The sequence below is a fragment of the Anomaloglossus baeobatrachus genome, chromosome 3 (assembly GCF_048569485.1).
Source record: "Anomaloglossus baeobatrachus isolate aAnoBae1 chromosome 3, aAnoBae1.hap1, whole genome shotgun sequence".
Taxonomy (NCBI): Eukaryota; Metazoa; Chordata; class Amphibia; order Anura; family Aromobatidae; genus Anomaloglossus; species Anomaloglossus baeobatrachus.
In genome coordinates this window covers 622,177,634-622,199,796 of record NC_134355.1, presented here as the reverse complement: position 1 = coordinate 622,199,796, position 22,163 = coordinate 622,177,634, and the positions used below count along the sequence as shown (strand labels likewise).

The following is a 22,163-nucleotide window of genomic DNA, read 5'->3' as shown; positions in this document are numbered from 1 at the left end:
TTTGGACTGTAGATCAGCCTGGAAGTGTGAAATGCACTACAGCAAAAATGAATGGGTTTTTTTTGTTTTTTTTTTTTTAAATTGTGAAAAGTTTATTCAGAGGGTCATTTATTATTCAACCCCTCAAACCACCAGAATTCTGTATGGTTCCCCTAAAGTATTAAGAAGTAATTCAGGCACAAAGAACAATGAGCTTCACATGTTTGGATTAATTATCTCTTTTTCCAGCCTTTTCTGACTAATTAAGACCCTCCCCAAACTTGTGAACAGCACTCATACTTGGTCAACATGGGAAAGACAAAGGAGCATTCCAAGGCCATCAGAGACAAGATCGTGGAGGGTCACAAGGTTGGCAAGGGGTACAAAACCCTTTCCAAGGAGTTGGGCCTACCTGTCTCCACTGTTGGGAGCATCATCCGGAAGTGGAAGGCTTATGGAACTACTGTTAGCCTTCCACGGCCTGGACAGCCTTTGAAAGTTTCCACCCGTGCCGAGGCCAGGCTTGTCCGAAGAGTCAAGGCTAACCCAAGGACAACAAGGAAGGAGCTCCGGGAAGATCTCATGGCAGTGGGGACATTGGTTTCAGTCAATACTATAAGTAGCGTACTCCACCGCAATGATCTCCGTTCCAGACGACCCCGTAAGGTACCTTTACTTTCAAAGCGTCATGTCAAGGCTCGTCTACAGTTTGCTCATGATCACTTGGAGGACTCTGAGACAGACTGGTTCAAGGTTCTCTGGTCTGATGAGACCAAGATCGAGATCTTTGGTGCCAACCACACACGTGACGTTTGGAGACTGGATGGCACTGCATACGACCCCAAGAATACCATCCCTACAGTCAAGCATGGTGGTGGTAGCATCATGCTGTGGGGCTGTTTCTCAGCCAAGGGGCCTGGCCATCTGGTCCGCATCCATGGGAAGATGGATAGCACGGCCTACCTGGAGATTTTGGCCAAGAACCTCCTCTCCTCCATCAAGGATCTTAAGATGGGTCGTCATTTCATCTTCCAACAAGACAACGACCCAAAGCACACAGCCAAGAAAACCAAGGCCTGGTTCAAGAGGGAAAAAATCAAGGTGTTGCAGTGGCCTAGTCAGTCTCCTGACCTTAACCCAATTGAAAACTTGTGGAAGGAGCTCAAGATTAAAGTCCACATGAGACACCCAAAGAACCTAGATAACTTGGAGAAGATCTGCATGGAGGAGTGGGCCAAGATAACTCCAGAGACCTGTGCCGGCCTGATCAGGTCTTATAAAAGACGATTATTAGCTGTAATTGCAAACAAGGGTTATTCCACAAAATATTAAACCTAGGGGTTGAATAATAATTGACCCACACTTTTATGTTGAACATTTATTAAAATTTAACTGAGCAACATAACTTGTTGGTTTGTAAGATTTATGCATCTGTTAATAAATCCTGCTCTTGTTTGAAGTTTGCAGGCTCTAACTTATTTGCATCTTATCAAGCCTGCTAAATCTGCATGGGGTTGAATACTACTTGTAGGCACTGTATGTCACATGTTATAGTGTTGGGTGTAAGGAGCAGGCTCAGGAGCTGAGCCTGCTGTACTCATTGCAGGTAAAGGCTGTGTCATACAGACGGCGCCTGTCTTCCATCACCGGTGTTCAAAGTATATATAAAATAAAGGGCTGTCTAGGGCTAAACTATGAGATTAATGGGGGGTCCTATCGTTTGGACGACCGTTATCTCAGCCGACTCTCCCATAAGTTAATAATAATAATAATAATAATATTTATTCATTTATATAACGCTATTAATTCCACAGCACTTTACTTACAATAGCAGCACTGTCCTCCCTACCTGTATGTCTTTGAAGTGTGGGAGGAAACCGGAGAACCAAGGAGGAAACCCACGCAAACACGGGAAGGACATACAAACTCCTTGCAGATGTTGTCCTTGGTGGGATTTGAACCCAGGACCCCAGCGCTGCAAGACTGCAGTGCTAACCACTGAGCCGCCACAAGACTGCAGTGCTAACCACTGAGCCACCGTGCTCCTGTATCCTCTTTGAGAAAGGTGTCAGCTGACATATCGGCCGGCGGCTCATCTCACAAAGAACAATGATTTGGCCGTCTGAAATCAGACATGCGTGATCAACATCTTCCCCCAACTATCAGATGGCTGGCGCCCCCATACACGTCAGATTGTTATACGAACCCGTCGATATCTCCTATTTTGTCCTACATTAGTCTAATGTGTCTGCAGACCTTTAGTGGTTTAGTTGGCATAGTATCTTATCTCCTGGCACCCCCATCAGCTTAACCCTTAAACGCGCAACCATAGAAATCTACCATAGAAAACAAGTGACCTAGCAGGCCTGCGAGGCCCCGGGTATGCGTTCTAGGGTTAACCAGGCTCCAGCAGCGATCAGGATCGAATGTATGGGCTTTATCTCCCATTAAGTCCTGGAATCAACCTCCTTTTCCAATTCTGGAAAAAAAATGTATGGACAGCGCAATGGACTGGTGTTAGGCTATGTGCCCATGGGGACAGTGTTCTGCGGTTATATCCGCAGAACATTCTGCAGGAGCTCCATGAATCCGCAGCACAACTTTGTCTGTTTCCATGCTGCGGTTTATTTGCGGAATGTCATGCGGATATGCTGCGGGCATTCTGCATTGAGGATACACTACCATGGCTTGGGCACTGCATCCTCAATGCAGAACAAGTGCTGGAGTGATCGGGGCGTTCATACTTACCTCCATCACACAGCACTTCACTCTCCAGGCGTGTCTGTCTGCACATTTTCGGAGAAGGTGGGCGGGCCTGAACTAGCTCCGGCTGTCATATGACCAGAGCTCGTGCAGGCCCCGCCCACCTCCTCCTTCCTGTTCCTGGCTCCTCCTCGCTCCTCTGCACCGGAGGAAGTGACTCCGTTGTCTTCTATCAAGGCAGGTAAGTATAGGACGCTGCGGAGAAATCCGCAGGAATGATTGACATGCTGCAGATTTTTCCGCAGGGAAATCCGCATTATTTCCGCTGTGGAAAAAGACGCAGCATGGACATAGCACATAGAAATGGCCGGGGACTCGCTGTACTGCGGACTTTTGAGAAATCTGTGGAATTTCCGCAAAAAACTTGCGGCAAATTCCACGAATTTTCCGCCGCGTGGGCACATAGCCTTAGTGGTTAAACAGCAGCAAACTGTACCATGGCCACAAGTCCATACACTGCTGCAGCCATGTAACATCATATTACGTGGTCGTGGAAGGGTTCAAATGCGTTATTTTTTCGATTGAATTTTTTTTTTCTTCATTATCTTAAAAAAATAAAAAAATCTTGCCCTGTTATCAGCCGTGTATAGAGGGGTTGTAATGAGACTGCTGAAAAGTCTTCTGCGCAAAACAGCATTTGTGAGCCCAGCGGAAGGCTTAGTGGCCAGTGTGAAAAAGGCAAGATATCAGATAGATACTAGTAACACATCCCTTTAAGACCCGGCATTATATCGTAGAACCAGCTGTAGTGCAGGATAGAACATCGGATTTCTTATAATAAATCCGTGTTCACAATAAGTGGCTCCGGACGGCTCATTTGTGAGTACAGCTCTGGAGTATAATACAGGCTTAACCCCTTAACAATCACTTGTACATATTAAAATGATGCTGAGGAATAATTGAATACCACCCCCCCCCATTTTTCACAAAAATCCTGTTGGTGACCACTATGTATGACAGCCGACATCTACGTTGACAATTAACCTCTTAAATACTGCTGTTAATTCTGACAGCAGCATCTAAGTCGTTTTAAAGGGGGTTAAAAGACCCTCTTTGAGAGAGTCTTAACCCCCCCCCCCCCCGCCCATGATTATAATTGCAGGTGCTGATGGATGCTATGGTACCTTGAGGTCATCTGATGACCTCAGGGTACGGTGACCTGTTAGATCCTGCTATGAACATAATCTGACAGGTACAGTTGGTGAACAATGGACAGATCTCTTATACTGCTGTACATGAGACCAGTGATCAAAGCCAGTTGCCAATCAGGATTATGTCGTCTGTCCCACCCCATCTCCAGAGCTGATGAGAAGCCGCCGCTCTGTGGACATGACGTTAGTGGAAGCTGCTGAATCAACAGGAACGGTCTGTGACCTCTCTGTGCCGGCAAACAGCACCGGCTCAACTACCTACTTGTTAATGCTTAGACACATTTTTATTTTTTTGGTAAGTCCCTTTTTTTGTTAAGACCCTTTAAGCAGTGAAGATTTTAGTATGGGGTCACTTGTGGGGTTTCTGCTGATCTGACACCTCAGGGGTCGGCTAATGGAGGCCACAAGCTATAACAGAATGTGCATTCTAAATACTAAGCCGCGCTCCTTCCAATCCTATCCCCGCCGTGTGCTCAATCAGTAGTGTACAGCAAAATTACTATTTAGACCCTGTGCGCAAACTGCGTTTTTTTTTTTTTTGCTGCGTCTGTGGTGCAGAATTGGTACAGTTTGTGTTCATAAACTTCATGCAGTCCTTCCTCAGCAAAGTCTGAGAAATCCAAAATGCTGTGCGCACGTTGCTTCTTTTTTTCCTTACGAGTTTTGCTGCAGTTTTTTTTTCAGCAAAAAGAAGCAGCGTGTCACTTCTTTTCAGCAGGTCCCTGCATTTTTCCCTGTGTTTCGTCATTGAGAATGTTAAACTCAGGCAAAAGCGCACCAAAATGTGGTAAAAACGCATGTGTTTTGGGTGCGTCGTTTCTGCCAGAGGGTCCGTTTTTTGCTGGAGAAACAAATCTCCAGTATGGGGTCACTTATGGGGGTTTCTGCTCATCTGACACCTCAGGGGCTCAGCTAATGGAGGCCACAATCTATAACAGAATCTGCATTCTAAATACCATGTCGCACTCCATCCCCGCCGTGTGCTTCATCAGTAGTATACAACAAAATTACTACTTTTTTTTTTTTTTTCCTTCCCCTTTTCTTCGTTGCACTTTGCAATAATTCCTGTGTGACACCTGAAGGGTTAAAAAAAAAAAAATCCTGTCATTAGGTTTTAGGCATTTGAAATGTGGATTTTAAAACTGTATCAGTTCTTGTGAGTTTCCAATATATGGGCCCCTCAAAGGCCATTTACTTCTGAGTTGGTCCCTGAAGTGAAGAAACAGGTTTTGTAAATTTCTTGGAAAAAAATGAGAAATTGCTAATTTATTTTTACCGCTTCTAACATCCTAACCAAATAAAATGTTTTAAAAATGAAGCAGATATAAAGCAGACACATGGGAAATGTTATTTGATTAATTTGTACAGCGTGACTAACGGATTTACGGTTCTAAAAATTAAAAGTTTGAAAACGGCAAATGTGAGGGTAGGCCTGGGCTATAGACCGTTTGTCCAGATGTAATAAGATGATCTGTGTGTGTAAATAATCAAAGTATAGATGTCGTTGCATAATTATCTGTTTGTCTAAATGACAATCGCATAGAAGCTTCATATCATTCTAAGGGCGGCTTTGCACGTTGCGACATCGCACGTGCGATGTCGGTGGGGTCAAATCGAAAGTGACGCACATCCGGCGTCACTTTCGAGATCGTACTGTGTGCTAGATGATACGATGAACGAGCGCAAAAATGTCGTTATCGTATCATCGTTGCATTCACCGACATTTCCATAATGCCGGTGCCGCGACAGGTACGATGTTGTTCCTCATTCCTGCTGCAGCACACATCGCTGTGTGTAAAGCCGCAGGAGCGAGGAACATCTCCTTACCTGCCGCCGCCGGCTATGCGGAAGGACGGAGGTGGGTGGAATGTTTACATCCTGCTCATTTCCGCCGCCTGCCGTGTGACGTTGCTATGACGCCGCACGACCCACCCCCTTATGAAGGAGGCGGGTCGCCGGCCAGAGCGACGGTCGCAGGGCAGGTGAGTGCATGTGAAGCTGGCATAGCGATAATTTTCGCTACGCCAGCTATCACACGATATCGTACCTGCGACAGGGGCGGGGACTATCGCGTGCGACATCGCAGCATCGGCTTGCGATGTTGCAACGTGCAAAGCCCGCCTTAGTTGTGTGTTCAGGAATGTGTTAACTAGATAATCAAGCCAAAATGAACCATTAACAAAGAAGTATTCATAACACACTGAGAGAATTTATAATCTGTTTGTTCACACCAGCTGGGATGTGGAATGTGGGATGTTGACTCCTTGTTCTTGCTCCAAGGTCACATGTTGTATTGTACAATCATGATTTCTTTATCGTTCCTATGGGAGACCCAGACAATGGGTGTATAGCTTCTGCCTCCGGAGGACACACAAAGTACTACACTAAAAAGTGTAGCTCCTCCCTCTGAGCTTATACACCCCCTGGAGAACCAGATCTAGCCAGTTTATCGCTTTGTGTTCAGGAGGCATACATCCACACATGCATTCTCATCTGATTTTTCATTTTTTGGAAAGAGTTTGAAGAAAAGCGGGTCCAAGTCTGGACCCCCGGCATGTCCCTTCTCACCCCACTGTCGGCGGTGCTGTTAAGGTTGATTCCAAGGCTGGAGCCTTACATGCCGTGCTCCTTCACCATCCCTCCTGGCCTCTGGCTTGAAGTGGGAGTCAGCACGGTTCTCCATGCTTGGCAGGAGACCGGTCTCCATCCGCAGCCCTTCAGGATCCTGCTGGACGGAGCACTCATCCCTTGGAACCCTACGTCTCAGCAAGCTAAGTACCTGAGACGTTTATATTGTGGGGGTCCCTGTACTTTATTGTTGTGGGAGAGTGCTGTTTGTGTTTTTCTGACATTTCCGGCGGGTTCCCTGGCTGTCGCCTGAGAACCGCGCCGATGGTGCCTGCGCGCCGGCCGCACCGCTCAAATTTAGGCCCCGGCTTCGCCGGAGGCCTAGTTTCGGTTTCACTGCCCTCGCATGTCATTCATGCAGAGGGACAGCGCGGCTCCGCCCAGCGGCCGTTCTGCACAGGGGAGGGACACTCCTCACTGAGTACATGTCTCCTCCCCTGTAGGTCTCTATGGCCCTCCAGATCCCGCTCTCAGAGTAAGCCCCGCCCCCTCTCTTCGCTCCGGCGGCCATTTTCTCAGCGTTTCCCTGCGATCAGCGCTGGTCTGCAGCATCCCTGCTGAGGTGCTTGGGGTTCCGGGCTTCGGTATCTGGAGGGCACACAACACCGCTCCAGCGGTCTGGTAAGCCACAACCTCTGGTTGTGGGCCTCTGTATATACACTCTGGGGGTCATTCTGGCAGAGCCCCCACTCCAGCAGCATGTCGCACACGAGGAGCAAGGCTCCAAAGCCGTATTTAGTATGTACTGCATGTAAGCTCCTACTGCCTGAGCCGAGCACCTATCCACATTGTGATGCCTGCTCTAACCTGACGGTGCCTCAGCCTGAAGTCGCAACCCCAGTGGTCTCTCAGGCTGCTCCAGCTCCTGTGGCTGAACCCCCGGCTTGGGTAGAATCCTTATCTAGGTCTATCTCCCAGTCTTTTGCCGATTCCATGGGACTTCTGTCCAGGACTTTGCTTAACATGCATCAGCCCCCTTCACAGGGTGCCTCTGCTGCTAGGGCTCTCTCAGGACCGGAGCTCACAGAGGATTCGTCATCTGGTCCCAGACTCCGTCCTTCTAAGAAGAGACGCAGGGCTCCCTCTCCTTCCTCGTCCCGCGGCTCTGTTTCAGAAGCTGACTCGCAGGACGAGGAGGATGCCTTTACAGGGGGCTCGGAGGTTAACTCCTTGTACCCCATTGAGTCTGAAAGTGACTCAGATGTTAATGATTTGATTGCGTCCATTAATTCTGTACTGGACCTCAATCCGCCAGTATCAGAGGAGCAACCCTCTCTGGCAGAAAACTGCAGCTGATAGAAACAAGTTCTGCACCGCCTGCCCTCAGGTTACCTTCAGGTTCGGTGGCTCACGTGCTGATGATTAACAGGTAGCGCTGGATTCAGGCGCAGCGTGCTGGTCAGTATATAACAGCTAGGAGATCCAACAACAGGGAGATGAAAAACTGACCGCATACAGCTGCTATGCCAAACATATTCTTTTATTCAAACAATATTCTCCATCGGTGCAGATAAAAATGCGGGAGGTGGCTTGGATGCGAGTCCCTCCAAAGGACGACGGCCGTTTCGTCTGTAAAACAGACTTCTACAGGTCCACGTAGGGGAGTGACCGCACGCACCTTATAAAGGGGAGTACATCCAGGCCACGTCACCGCACGTTAAAAACAGAGGAATCATCACATAACAGTGATTTGCATAAATGCAAACAAAACATCGCATTTAAAAACATGGTTACATATACAATGTAACATACATTTGCATACAAACACAAAAAAAGGGAACATTACACTGAAAGTTACATGGGCATTTTAATGTCATGTCAAAAACCTATCGCATTAAATTCATGTTATTCTTTTTGGTGACATGTCTCCTCATTTACCAATTGATATAAAGTGATTCAAGTGCTCGAAAATAGATTACAAAAACCGGTTTTATAAAAATACCACTAGATCGCTACGATCATTTAAACCCAGGTTTCCCTGCGCTCCGAATTTTATTATCAATTTTGCATCTTTTTGTAGCAATAATTTATGGAGATCGCCCCCTTGTGGGGGTAGAGAAACTTGGACTTGTATGCAAATGTATGTTACATTGTATATGTAACCATGTTTTTAAATGCGATGTTTTGTTTGCATTTATGCAAATCACTGTTATGTGATGATTCCTCTGTTTTTAACGTGCGGTGACGTGGCCTGGATGTACTCCCCTTTATAAGGTGCGTGCGGTCACTCCCCTACGTGGACCCGTAGAAGTCTGTTTTACAGACGAAACGGCCGTCGTCCTTTGGAGGGACTCGCATCCAAGCCACCTCCCGCATTTTTATCTGCACCGATGGAGAAAATTGTTTGAATAAAAGAATATGTTTGGCATAGCAGCTGTATGCGGTCAGTTTTTCATCTCCCTGTTGTTGGATCTCTCTGGCAGAAAAGCCCCAGTTTACCTCGCCTAAGAGGACAAGGAGTGTGTTCTTTAACCACTCCAGTTTTCAGGCCGCTGTGAACAAGCCTAGGGCCTGTCCTGACAAACGCTTCCCAAAGCGTGGTTCTGATGACCGGTTTCCATTTCCACCTGAGGTGGTCAAGGAGTGGGCTCATTCCCCAAAGGTAGACCCCCCCCGGTGTCTAGACTCTCAGCCCGGACAGTTGTATCAGTGGCTGATGGCACCTCTCTTAAGGATTCCACTGACCGCCAGGTTGACCTTCTGGCCAAATCAGTATATGAAGCGGCAGGGGCCCCGTTCTCCCCGACTTTTGCAGCAGTGTGGGCTCTCAAAGCCATCTCCTGCTTCTCTAGAGGAGATGCATTCCCTCGCCAGGGAATCTATGCCCGAAATGGTTTCCTTAACTTCCCAAGCTTCAGCTTTTTCATCCTATGCCATGTCTGCCATGCTGGAGGCTTCTCACCGCACTGCGGTGGCTTCGGCTAATTCCCTCGCTATCCGCAGGATCTTGAGGCTTCGAGAGTGGAAGGCAGATGCTTCTTCAAAGAAGTACCTTGCTGGACTCCCTTTTGCTGGGTCCCGGCTGTTCGGTGAACAGCTGGATGAAATCATTAAGGAAGCTACTGGCGGGAAGAGTACTTCCATGCCACAAACCAAAACCAGGAAACCTGTCCAGGGCAGGAATCAGTCGAGGTTTCGTTCCTTTCGTGCCTCCAACATTGTCGTCCTCTAAGCCCTCGGCCTCATCCACTAACTCAGCCAAGGACCAGAAATCCAGCTGGCGCCCAAAAGCGCGTCCACAAAAGACCGCAGGAGGTGCTGCCGCCAAGGCAGCCTCCTCTTGACTATCTGTCCGCGCCAGCAACGTCCTTAGTCGGTGGCAGGCTCTCCCACTGTGGCGACGAGTGGTTTCAACACGTCTCCGATCAGTGGGTCCGGGATATCATCTCCCACGGCTACAGGATAGAATTCTCTTCCAGCCCGCCAAACAGATTTTTTCTGTCAACTCCCCCCTGCTCCAAGGCCGCCGCCTTCTCTCAGGCCATGGCATCCTTGCAGGCCAACGGAGTAATTGTACCGGTACCCGCCCGGGAACGGTTCAGAGGTTTCTACTCAAATCTCTTCCTAGTCCCCAAAAAGGACGGTTCCTTCCGGCCCATCCTGGATCTCAAGCTTCTCAACAAGCATGTTCAGGTGCGGCATTTTTGCATGGAGTCTCTGCGGTCAGTCATTGCCTCAATGACCCAAGGGGATTTCCTGGCATCCATCGACATCAGAGATGCCTATCTGCATGTGCCAATTGCAGTTTCACACCAGCGTTGGCTACGTTTTGCAATCGGAGAGGAACATTTCCAATTCGTGGCTCTCCCCTTCGGGTTAGCCACGGCCCCTCGAGTATTCACCAAGGTCATGGCAGCAGTGGTTGCGGTTCTGCACCTCCAGGGGTTGGCAGTGATTCCTTACCTGAACGACCTTCTAGTCAAGGCTTCATCCAGCGCAGACTGTCAGCGGAGTGTCTCGCTCACTCTCGCCACTCTAGCCCAATTCGGGTGGCTTGTCAATCTGCCCAAATCCACTCTGACTCCGACCCAGAGGCTCACGTTCCTAGGGATGCAGTTCGAGACTCTGCCGGCACTTGTGAAGTTGCCCTTAATCAAACCGCAATCCCTCCAACTGGCGGTGCGCTCTCTGCTGAGGCCCCGCCGTTATTCCATCAGGCACCTGATGCAGGTGCTGGGTCAGATGGTGGCGTCAATGGAGGCTGTTCCCTTTGCCCAGCTCCATCTGCGTCCACTGCAGCTGGACATTTTCCGCTGTTGGGACAAGCGGCCTTCCTCCTTGCACAGGTTAGTGGCTCTGTCGCCACAGACCAGGAGTTCTCTTCAGTGGTGGCTTCGGCCCCTCTCTCTGTCTCAGGGGCGCTCCTTCCTGGCCCCGTCCTGGGTGATCCTCACCACGGATGCCAGTCTATCCGGCTGGGGAGCGGTATGTCTCCACCACCGAGCGCTGGGCACTTGGACTCCATCCGAGTCAGCCCTCTTGATCAATGTGCTGGAAACCAGAGCCGTGCTTCTGGCTTTCCTAGCTTTTCACCACCTATTGGCGGGCAAGCACATCCGAGTCCAGTCAGACAACGCGACAGCGGTTGCCTACATCAATCACCAAGGCGGGACACGCAGCCGCCTGGCAATGTTGGAGGTACAACGCATCCTTCAATGGACGGAGGACTCCAAGTCCACCACATCCGCAGTCCACATCCCAGGCGTGGAAAACTGGGAGGCAGATTATCTCAGCCGTCAAACCGTGGACAGTGGCGAGTGGTCCCTGCATCCGGCAGTTTGTCAATCTGCCGCAAGTGGGTCACTCCGGATGTGGACCTAATGGCATCCCGTCACAACAACAAGGTTCCGGTTTACGTGGCTCGCTCCTACGATCCTCAGGCATTCGCTGCGGACGCTCTGGTTCAAGATTGGTCCCAGTTTCGTCTGTCCTACGTGTTTCCCCCTCTAGCTCTCTTGCCCAGAGTTCTGCGCAAGATCAGAATGGAGGGCCGTCGAGTCATCCTCATTGCTCCAGACTGGCCCAGGCGAGCTTGTTACCCAGACCTGCTCAATCTGTCCGTAGAGGTGCCGTGGCATCTTCCGGACCGTCCAGACCTTCTCTCACAAGGTCAGTTTTTCCGCCAGAATTCTGCGGCTCTCAGGTTGACGGCGTGGCTCTTGAGTCCTGGATCTTGACGGCTTCTGGTATCCCTCCTGAAGTCATCTCCACTATGACTCTGGCCCGTAAGTCTTCCTCTGCCAAGATCTATCACAGGACTTGGAAAATTTTCCTGTCCTGGTGTCGCTCTTCCGGCCATTCTCCTTGGCCTTTTTCCTTGCCGACCCTTCTGTCCTTTCTACAGTCCGGTCTGCAGCTAGGACTATCCCTCAACTCTCTCAAGGGACAAGTCTCGGCTCTGTCAGTGCTGTTCCAGCGGCGTATCGCCCGGCTGGCTCAAATCCGCACCTTCATGCAAGGTGCGTCTCACATCATTCTGCCTTATCGGCGGCCCTTGGATCCCTGGGACCTCAATTTGGTTCTCACGGTTTTGCAGAAACCCCCCTTTGAGCCTCTTAGGGAGGTTTCTTTGTTTCGTCTTTCACAGAAAGTGGTCTTTCTAGTGGCCATAACTTCCCTCAGGAGAGTCTCTGATTTGGCTGCGCTCTCCTCGGAGTCACCTTTTTTGGTTTTTCATCAAGACAACGTGGTTCTCCGTCCGACTCCGGACTTTCTTCCTAAGGTGGTTTCTCCTTTCTACCTTAACCAGGACATTACCCTACCTTCCTTTTGTCCGGCTCCTGTTCATCGCTTTGAAAAAGCGTTGCATACTCTGGATCTGGTGCGTGCTCTCCGGATCTATGTGTCTCGCACCGCTACTCTTAGGCGGTGCACCTCTCTTTTTGTGCTAACCACAGGTCGGCGTAAGGGCCTCTCTGCTTCTAAGCCGACCTGAGCCCGTTGGATTAGGTCGACCATTTCGGATGCCTACCAGTGTTCTCAGGTGCCTCCCCCGCCGAGGATCAAGGCACACTCGACCAGAGCTGTCGGTGCCTCTTGGGCTTTCAGGCACCAGGCTGCGGCTCAGCAAGTCTGTCAGGCTGCCACTTGGACTAGCCTGCATACCTTTTCAAAGCACTACCAAGTTAATGCTCATGCTTCGGCAGATGCGAGCTTGTGCAGACGCATCCTTCAGGCGGCTGTCGCCCATTTGTGAAGTTAGGCTCCGCCTACTTCTTAGTTTTTTCTGTTTATTCCCACCCATGGACTGCTTTGAGACGTCCCATTGTCTGGGTCTCCCATAGGAACGATAAAGAAAAAGAATTTACGGTAAGTAAACAAAATTCTCTTTTTCTTTTAGTTCCGTATTGGGAGACCCAGCACCCTCCCTGTTGCCTGTTGGCAGTTTCTTGTTCCGCGTGCTATCACCGGCTGTTGTCGTGGACAAAGTCTCCGGTTGTTCCGGTTTTTGCTCTGTTTTTACTTGTGGGTGGCTATTCTCCTTCAGCTTTTGCACTAAACTTGCTAGATCTGGTTCTCCAGGGGGTGTATAAGCTCAGAGGGAGGAGTTACACTTTTAAGTGTAGTACTTTGTGTGTCCTCCGGAGGCAGAAGCTATACACCCATTGTCTGGGTCTCCCAATACGGAACTATAAGAAAAAGAATTTACGGTAAGTAACAAAATTCTCTTTTTTCAATACATGTGCCAGAAGCTAGCTTCTGTTCAAGCAGTGAATACGTCTCAGCGTGATCATTGTTGTCAGAATTAATTATATCTGCACAGATTGATTTGAAATCCGTCTCTGTAACCCCGAGAGAACCCATTTTGTGGTTTCCCCAAAATTTCCAACCTTGATACAAATATTTTTTTAAAAAATTTGGCAAACTTCTGATATTTTTACAAATAAACGCAAAACATATTGTTACGTTTACTACTAACAAAGTATAATGTGACGCAAAAAAACAATCCTAGACTCACCGGGATACATGGAAGTGTTCTAGTTATTACCAAATAAAGAGACACTGCTCAGATTTTGAAAAATGGCCGCTTAATTTCCCAGAATCCTCTTTCACTCCTCATTGCTCCTTCCTTTTATGTTTTCATTGGCACTTTGCTGTGTTTGGTTTGTGCGCTGTGTGCCGGGGGCATTCGGTGACCCTCAGTGATGACCCGAGGTCTCCTGTGCCCACTCGCACTGGCGCGGTTTCTGTGCTTGCCCTCTTTCACACATCCGTGAAAATCACGCACGGCTTTCATGGACGTGTCATAGGTGCGTATTGTCCTTCCTGTGCCGTGTTTATGGCACACGTGTTCTGTGTGCTATCCGCGATAACACATGGAGAACGGGAACTTTCTGCTCACCTGTCCCCGGCGCTGCTGTCCTTGGTGCTGATCTTTGGTCTCCGGTCCTTCACAGTCCCCGCTGCTGCTGCTTCCGGCCGCAGTGGAGTGATTATGCAATGAGCATAATGAGCGGGGGTTGGAAGCAAGTGACAGCAGCGGCAGAGACGGCAGCGCTGAAGGTGAGTATAGAAAGAGAATTTTGTTTACTTACCTTAAATTCTTTTTCTTATAGTTCCGTATTGGGAGACCCAGACATTGGGTGTATAGCTTCTGCCTCCGGAGGACACACAAAGTACTACACTAAAAAGTGTAGCTCCTCCCTCTGAGCCTATACACCCCCTGGAGAACGAGATCTAGCCAGTTTAATGCAAAAGCTGAAGGAGAATAGCCACCCACAAGTAAAAACAGAGCAAGAACCGGAACAACCGGAGACTTTGTCCACGACAACAGCCGGTGATAGCACGCGGAACAAGAAACTGCCAACAGGCAACAGGGAGGGTGCTGGGTCTCCCAATACGGAACTATAAGAAAAAGAATTTACGGTAAGTAAACAAAATTCTCTTTCTTCGGCGCTCCATTGGGAGACCCAGACGATTGGGGTGTATAGCACTGCCTCCGGAGGCCACACAAAGCATTACACTAAAAAGTGTAAGGCCCCTCCCCTTCTGGCTATACACCCCCCGTGGGATCACAGGCTGCTCAGTTTTCAAGCTTTGTGCGAAGGAGGTCAGACATCCACGCATAGCTCCACTGTTTAGTCAGCAGTAGCTGCTGACTATATCGGATGGAAGAAAAGAGGGCCCATACTAGGGCCCCCAGCATGCTCCCTTCTCACCCCATTCCTATTGGCGGTGTTTGTTAAGGTTGAGGTACCCATTGTGGGTACGGAGGCTGGAGCCCACATGCTGCTTTCCTTCCCCATCCCCCTGAGGGGCTCTGAGGAAGTGGGATCTTACCGGCCCCCAAGCCCTGAGGCCGGGCTCCATCCACAGACCCGTAGAACCTGCTGGATACGGAGCTGGGTACCGTTCAGGGACAAGGCCCTGCAACATTCAGGTACTCTGTGTCCCCGTATGGAAGGCCGCGCACACTCCAGCCTTGCTGGGTGTGCTAGTGCGCCGGGGACAGTAGCGCTGCGCGCTGGGGTTACAGTCACTGCAGTTTCTCTGAGGGACTTTGTGTTGGGAACTGCCGCGCCGGCCGCCCCTGGAGCGGCGGCGCGGCTGAGACTTGTGGTGCGCCGGGGACTTAGCGCAGACCGTGCTTTTACGACGGCGGCGCTTATAAATCTAGTCCCCGGCTTTTGCGGCCTAGCTCCGCTTCGTTCCCGCCCCCACCCTGTCAATCAGGGCAAGGGAGAGACGCTGTACGATAGTCAGCGCCGAGGGCTGGAGTCTTATTTACATACTCCAGCCCTCTCACTGAGCACAGTGGGACGCAGGTTTCCCGCACTTTGTCTGCACACGCCCAGGGCCCGCCCCTCTCCACAGGACGCCGGCAGCCATTCCTACATGCAGTCTGGCTGGAGAACGGACACAGGCTCTGGGAGACCCAGACAAGGGATTTCTGGCGACCACACACCCGCGTTAAGCGGGCGGTAAGCAGCACATTAGTGCTGGCCCCACTAGTGCCACAGTGTTATATTGGGGTATTTTTTTCTCTATACCATATATATATATATATATATATTGCACTGTACGGTCGCTTCTTGGCTGTATACCCTATATTGCTCTGAGGAGACGACAACATGTCATCCGCAAAACGCAAGGGTGCCAAGACACAGGCTGTATACGCTGCTTGTGCCGCTTGTGGGGCTGATCTACCGGCAGGTTCCAAGGACCCCCATTGTGTGCAATGTTCGGTCCCTGTGCCACTTCGTCAGCCGGAGCCTATGGTGGTAGTGGCCCAGGCAGAGTCACCGGTGAACCCTGTCCCGGTGACGGGGACAGAGTTTGCAGTTTTTGCTGACAAGATGTCTGTCACTATGACAAAAATCCTAGAGACCTTGCAGTCCAGGCCGGTCACTCAGACCATGGACACTGCTGCGTCAATGTTCCCCGGTCCCCCTCAGTTGGAGTTAATCCGTGCTTCAAGGGGGTCCCAGGCATCTCAGGCTGAAGGCTCTGACTCAGATGACAGTCCCAGGCAGCCTAAGCGAGCTCGCTGGGAGAGACCCTCCACGTCATCACGCGGATCAGGGTCTCAGCGAGAAGAGTCTCTGCATGATGAGACAGAGGAGGGTGATCAGGAGTCTAATCTAGAGACCGCTCTCAATCTGGATACTCCTGATGGTGACGCCATGGTAAATGACCTTATAGCGGCCATCAATAGACTGCTGGATATTTCTCCTCCAGCGGAGGAGGCAGCAGCACAGCAGGAGAAATTCCATTTCAGGTATCCCAAGCGTAAACTGAGTACTTTTCTGGACCACGCTGACTTCAGAGAATCAGTCCAGAAACACCATGCTTATCCAGACAAGCGTTTCTCCAAACGTCTTAAGGATACACGTTATCCCTTCCCTCCTGACGTGGTCAAACGCTGGACCCAGTGTCCAAAGGTGGATCCCCCAATCTCCAGGCTTGCGGCTAGATCCATAGTTGCAGTGGAGGATGGGGCTTCACTTAAAGATGCCAATGACAGACAGATGGACCTTTGGTTGAAATCTGTCTATGAAGCTATCGGCGCGTCGTTTGCTCCAGCATTCGCGGCCGTGTGGGCACTCCAAGCTATTTCAGCTGGTCTGGCACAGGTGGACTCTATCATACGTCCAGCAGTGCCGCAAGTGGAGTCCTTAACTTCGCAAATGTCTGCGTTTGCGACCTATGCTATCAACGCTGTCCTGGACTCTACGAGCCGTACCTCAATGGCGTCTGCCAACTCGGTGGTTTTGCGCAGAGCCTTGTGGTTAAAAGAATGGAAAGCGGATTCTGCTTCCAAAAAATGTTTAACCAGCTTGCCACTATCTGTAGACAGACTGTTTGGTGAGCAATTGGCTGAAATCATTAAACAGTCCAAGGGTAAAGACTCCTCCTTACCCCAGCCCAGATCAAGCAAACCTCAACAAAGGAGGTGGCAGTCGAGGTTTCGGTCCTTTCGAGGCTCCGGCAAGGCCCAATTCTCCTCGTCCAAAGGGACTCAGAAGGAGCAAAGGGGCTCAGATTCCTGGCGGGCTCACTCACGCCCCAAGAAAGCAACCGGAGGAACCGCTTCCAAGGCGGCTGCCTCATGACTTTCGGCCTCCTCTCTCCGCATCCTCGGTCGGTGGCAGGCTCTCCCGCTTTTGCGACATTTGGCTGCCACAGGTCAAGGACCGGTGGGTAACAGACATTTTGTCTCACGGGTACAGGATAGAGTTCAGTTCTCGTCCTCCGCCTCGGTTCTTCAGAACTTCCCCACATCCCGACCGAGCAGATGCTCTTCTGCAGGCGGTGGGCTCACTAAGAGCAGAAGGAGTGGTGATCCCTGTTCCTCTTCAGGAACAAGGGCAAGGTTTTTACTCCAATCTCTTCGTGGTTCCAAAAAAGGACGGCTCGTTCCGTCCTGTTCTGGACCTAAAGCTGCTCAACAAGCATGTGAACGCCAGGCGGTTCCGGATGGAATCCCTCCGCTCCGTCATTGCCTCAATGTCTCAAGGAGATTTCCTTGCATCAATAGACATCAAAGATGCTTATCTCCACGTGCCGATTGCTACAGAGCACCAACGTTTTCTACGTTTTGTGATAAGAGACGAACATCTCCAGTTCGTAGCTCTGCCATTTGGTCTGGCGACAGCCCCACGGGTTTTCACCAAGGTCATGGCGGCAGTGGTAGCAGTCTTGCACTCCCAGGGACATTCGGTGATCCCTTACTTGGACGATCTACTTGTCAAAGCACCCTCTCAAGAGACATGCCAACACAGCCTGAATGTTGCGCTGGAGACTCTCCAGACTTTCGGGTGGATCATCAACTTTTCAAAGTCAAATCTGTCACCGACTCAATCACTAACGTATCTTGGCATGGAGTTTCATACTCTCTCAGCGGTAGTGAAGCTTCCGCTGGACAAGCAGCGGTCACTACAGACAGGGGTACAGTCTCTCCTTCATGGTCAGTCGCACTCCTTAAGGCGCCTCATGCACTTCCTAGGGAAGATGGTGGCAGCAATGGAGGCAGTCCCGTTTGCACAGTTTCATCTGCGCCCACTTCAATGGGACATTCTCCGCCAATGGGACGGGAAGTCAACTTCCCTGGACAGGAAAGTCTCCCTTTCCCAGACGGCCAAGGACTCTCTGCAATGGTGGCTTCTTCCCACCTCATTATCACAGGGAAGATCATTCCTACCCCCATCCTGGGCAGTGGTCACGACAGACGCGAGTCTGTCAGGGTGGGGAGCAGTTTTTCTCCACCACAGGGCTCAAGGGACGTGGACTCAGCAGGAGTCCACCCTTCAGATCAATGTTCTGGAAATCAGGGCAGTGTATCTTGCCCTACTAGCCTTCCAGCAGTGGCTGGAAGGAAAGCAGATCCGAATTCAGTCGGACAACTCCACAGCGGTGGCATACATCAACCACCAAGGAGGGACACGCAGTCGGCAAGCCTTCCAGGAAGTCCGGCGGATTCTGTTGTGGGTGGAGGACAGAGCATCCACCATATCAGCGGTTCACATCCCGGGCGTAGAAAACTGGGAAGCAGACTTCCTCAGTCGCCAGGGTATGGACGCAGGGGAATGGTCCCTTCACCCGGACGTGTTTCAGGAAATCTGTCGCCGCTGGGGGGTGCCGGACGTCGACCTAATGGCGTCGCGGCACAACAACAAGGTCCCGACGTTCATGGCGCGGTCTCGCGATCAAAGAGCTCTGGCGGCAGACGCCTTAGTGCAAGATTGGTCGCAGTTCCGGCTCCCTTATGTGTTCCCACCTCTGGCACTCTTGCCCAGAGTGCTACGCAAGATCAGATCCGATTGCAGCCGCGTCATACTCGTCGCCCCAGACTGGCCGAGGAGGTCGTGGTACCCGGATCTGTGGCATCTCACGGTCGGCCAACCGTGGACACTACCAGACCGACCAGACTTACTGTCCCAAGGGCCGTTTTTCCATCGGAATTCTGCGGCCCTGAACCTGACTGTGTGGCCATTGAGTCCTGGATCCTAGCGTCTTCAGGATTATCCCAAGGAGTCGTTGCCACCATGAGACAGGCTAGGAAGTCCACTTCTGCTAAGATCTACCACAGAACGTGGAGGATTTTCTTATCCTGGTGCTCTGCACAAGGAGTATCCCCCTGGCCATTCGCGTTACCTACTTTTCTTTCCTTCCTGCAATCTGGGTTGGAAAAGGGCTTGTCGCTCGGCTCCCTTAAAGGGCAAGTCTCGGCACTATCCGTGTTTTTTCAGAAGCGTCTAGCACGACTTTCTCAGGTGCGCACGTTCCTGCAGGGGGTTTGTCATATCGTCCCTCCGTACAGGCGGCCGTTAGATCCATGGGATCTAAACAGGGTACTAGTTGCTCTCCAGAAGCCGCCCTTCGAGCCTCTGAGGGATGTTTCACTTTCTCGTCTCTCACAGAAAGTGGCCTTTCTAGTGGCGGTCACGTCTCTTCGGAGAGTGTCTGAGCTAGCAGCGCTGTCATCCAAGGCTCCCTTCCTGGTGTTCCACCAGGACAAGGTAGTGCTGCGCCCCATTCAGGACTTTCTCCCTAAGGTGGTATCCTCTTTTCATCTTAATCAGGATATCTCCTTGCCTTCCAAAGCCACCCTGGCTCGATGGATCAAAGAACCAATTCTTGAAGCCTACCGTTCTGCTGGGCTTCCGGTTCCATCAGGGCTGAAGGCCCACTCTACCAGAGCCGTGGGTGCGTCCTGGGCATTACGACACCAGGCTACGGCTCAACAGGTGTGCCAGGCAGCTACCTGGTCCAGTCTGCACACTTTCACCAAACATTATCAGGTGCATACCTATGCTTCGGCGGACGCCAGCCTAGGTAGAAGAGTCCTGCAGGCGGCAGTTACCTCCCCGTAGGGGAAGGCTGTCTTTGCAGCTCTAACATGAGGTATTTCTTTACCCACCCAGGGACTGCTTTTGGACGTCCCAATCGTCTGGGTCTCCCAATGGAGCGCCGAAGAAGAAGGGAATTTTGTTACTTACCGTAAATTCCTTTTCTTCTAGCTCCTATTGGGAGACCCAGCACCCGCCCTGTTGTCCTTCGGGATTGTTGGTTTTTTTCGGGTACACATGTTGTTCATGTTGAACGGTTTTCAGTTCTCCGATGTTACTTCGGAGTGAATTTGTTTAAACCAGTTATTGGCTTTCCTCCTTCTTGCTTTAGCACTAAAACTGAGCAGCCCGTGATCCCACGGGGGGTGTATAGCCAGAAGGGGAGGGGCCTTACACTTTTTAGTGTAATGCTTTGTGTGGCCTCCGGAGGCAGTGCTATACACCCCAATCGTCTGGGTCTCCCAATAGGAGCTAGAAGAAAAGGAATTTACGGTAAGTAACAAAATTCCCTTCTTTTCTTTATCGTTCCTATGGAAGACCCAGACATTGGGACGTCTCAAAGCAGTCCATGGGTGGGAGTAAACAGAAAAACTGAGAAGTAGGCAGAGCCTAACTTCACAAATGGGCGACAGACGCCTGAAGGATGCGTCTGCCCAAGCTCGCATCTGCCGAAGCATCAGCATGCACTTGGTAGTGCTTTGAAAAGGTATGCAGGCTAGTCCAAGTGGCAGCCTGACAGACTTGCTGAGCCGTAGCCTGGTGCCTGAAAGGCCAAGAGGCACCGACAGCTCTGGTCGAGTGTGCCTTGATCCCCGGCGGGGGAGGCACCCGAGAACCCTGGTAGGCATCGGAAATGGTCGACCTAATCCAACGGGCTAAGGTCGGCTTAGAAGCAGAGAGGCCCTTACGCCGACCTGTGGTTAGCACAAAAAGAGAGGTGCACCGCCTAAGAGTAGCGGTGCGAGACACATAGATCCGGAGAGCACGCACCAGATCCAGAGTATGCAACGCTTTTTCAAAGCGATGAACAGGAGCCGGACAAAAGGAAGGCAGGGAAATGTCCTGGTTAAGGTGGAAAGGAGAAACCACCTTAGGGAGAAAGTCCGGAGTCGGATGGAGAACCACCTTGTCTTGATGAAAAACCAAAAAAGGTGACTCCGAAGAGAGCGCAGCCAAATCAGAGACTCTCCTGAGGGAAGTTATGGCCACTAGAAAGACCACTTTCTGTGAAAGACGAGACAAAGAAACCTCCCTAAGAGGCTCAAAGGGGAGTTTCTGCAAGGCCGTGAGGACCAGATTGAGGTCCCAAGGATCCAAGGGCCGCCGGTAAGGCGGAATGATGTGAGACGCGCCCTGCATGAAGGTGCGGATCTGAGCCAGCCGGGCGATACGCCGCTGGAACAGCACTGACAGAGCCGAGACTTGTCCCTTGAGAGAGTTGAGGGACAGTCCCAGCTGTAGACCGGACTGTAGAAAGGACAGAAGGGTCGGCAAGGAAAAAGGCCAAGGAGGATGGCCGGAAGAGCGACACCAAGACAGGAAAATTTTCCAAGTCCTGTGATAGATCTTGGCCGAGGAAGACTTCCGGGCCCGAGTCATAGTGGAAATGACTTCAGGAGGAATACCAGAAGTCGTCAAGATCCAGGACTCAAGAGCCACACCGTCAATCTGAGAGCTGCAGAATTCTGGCGGAAAAACGGACCTTGTGAGAGAAGGTCTGGACGGTCCGGAAGGTGCCACGGCACCTCTACGGACAGATGGAGCAGGTCTGGATACCAAGCTCGCCTGGGCTAGTCCGGAGCAATGAGTATGACCCGACGGCCCTCCATTCTGATCTTGCGCAGGACTCTGGGCAAGAGAGCTAGAGGGGGAAACACGTAGGACAGACGAAACTGGGATCAGTCCTGAACCAGAGCGTCCGCTGCAAAGGCCTGAGGATCGTGGGAGCGAGCCACGTAAATCGGAACCTTGTTGTTGTGACGGGATGCCATTAGGTCCACGTCCGGAGTGCCCCACTTGCGGCAGATTGACTGAAACACTGCCGGATGCAGGGACCACTCGCCACTGTCCACGGTTTGACGGCTGAGATAATCTGCCTCCCAGTTTTCCACGCCTGGGATGTGGACTGCGGATTTGGTGGACTTGGAGTCCTCCGTCCATTGAAGGATGCGTTGTACCTCCAACATTGCCAGGCGGCTGCGTGTCCCGCCCTGGTGATTGATGTAGGCAACCGCTGTCGCGTTGTCTGACTGGACTCGGATGTGTTTGTAGGTGGTGAAAAGCTAGGAGAGCCAGGAGCACGGCTCTGGTTTCCAGCACATTGATCGAGAGGGCTGACTCGGACGGAATCCAA

The 22,163-nt window shown here is 51.0% G+C and overlaps 1 protein-coding gene across 1 annotated transcript in view; it reads left to right on the top strand.

Moving 5' to 3' along the window:
* Nucleotides 1–22,163, top strand: part of NOL10 (nucleolar protein 10) — a 190,686-nt gene that overhangs the window by 3,522 nt on the left and 165,001 nt on the right. The gene's annotated exons all lie outside the window — the stretch shown is intronic.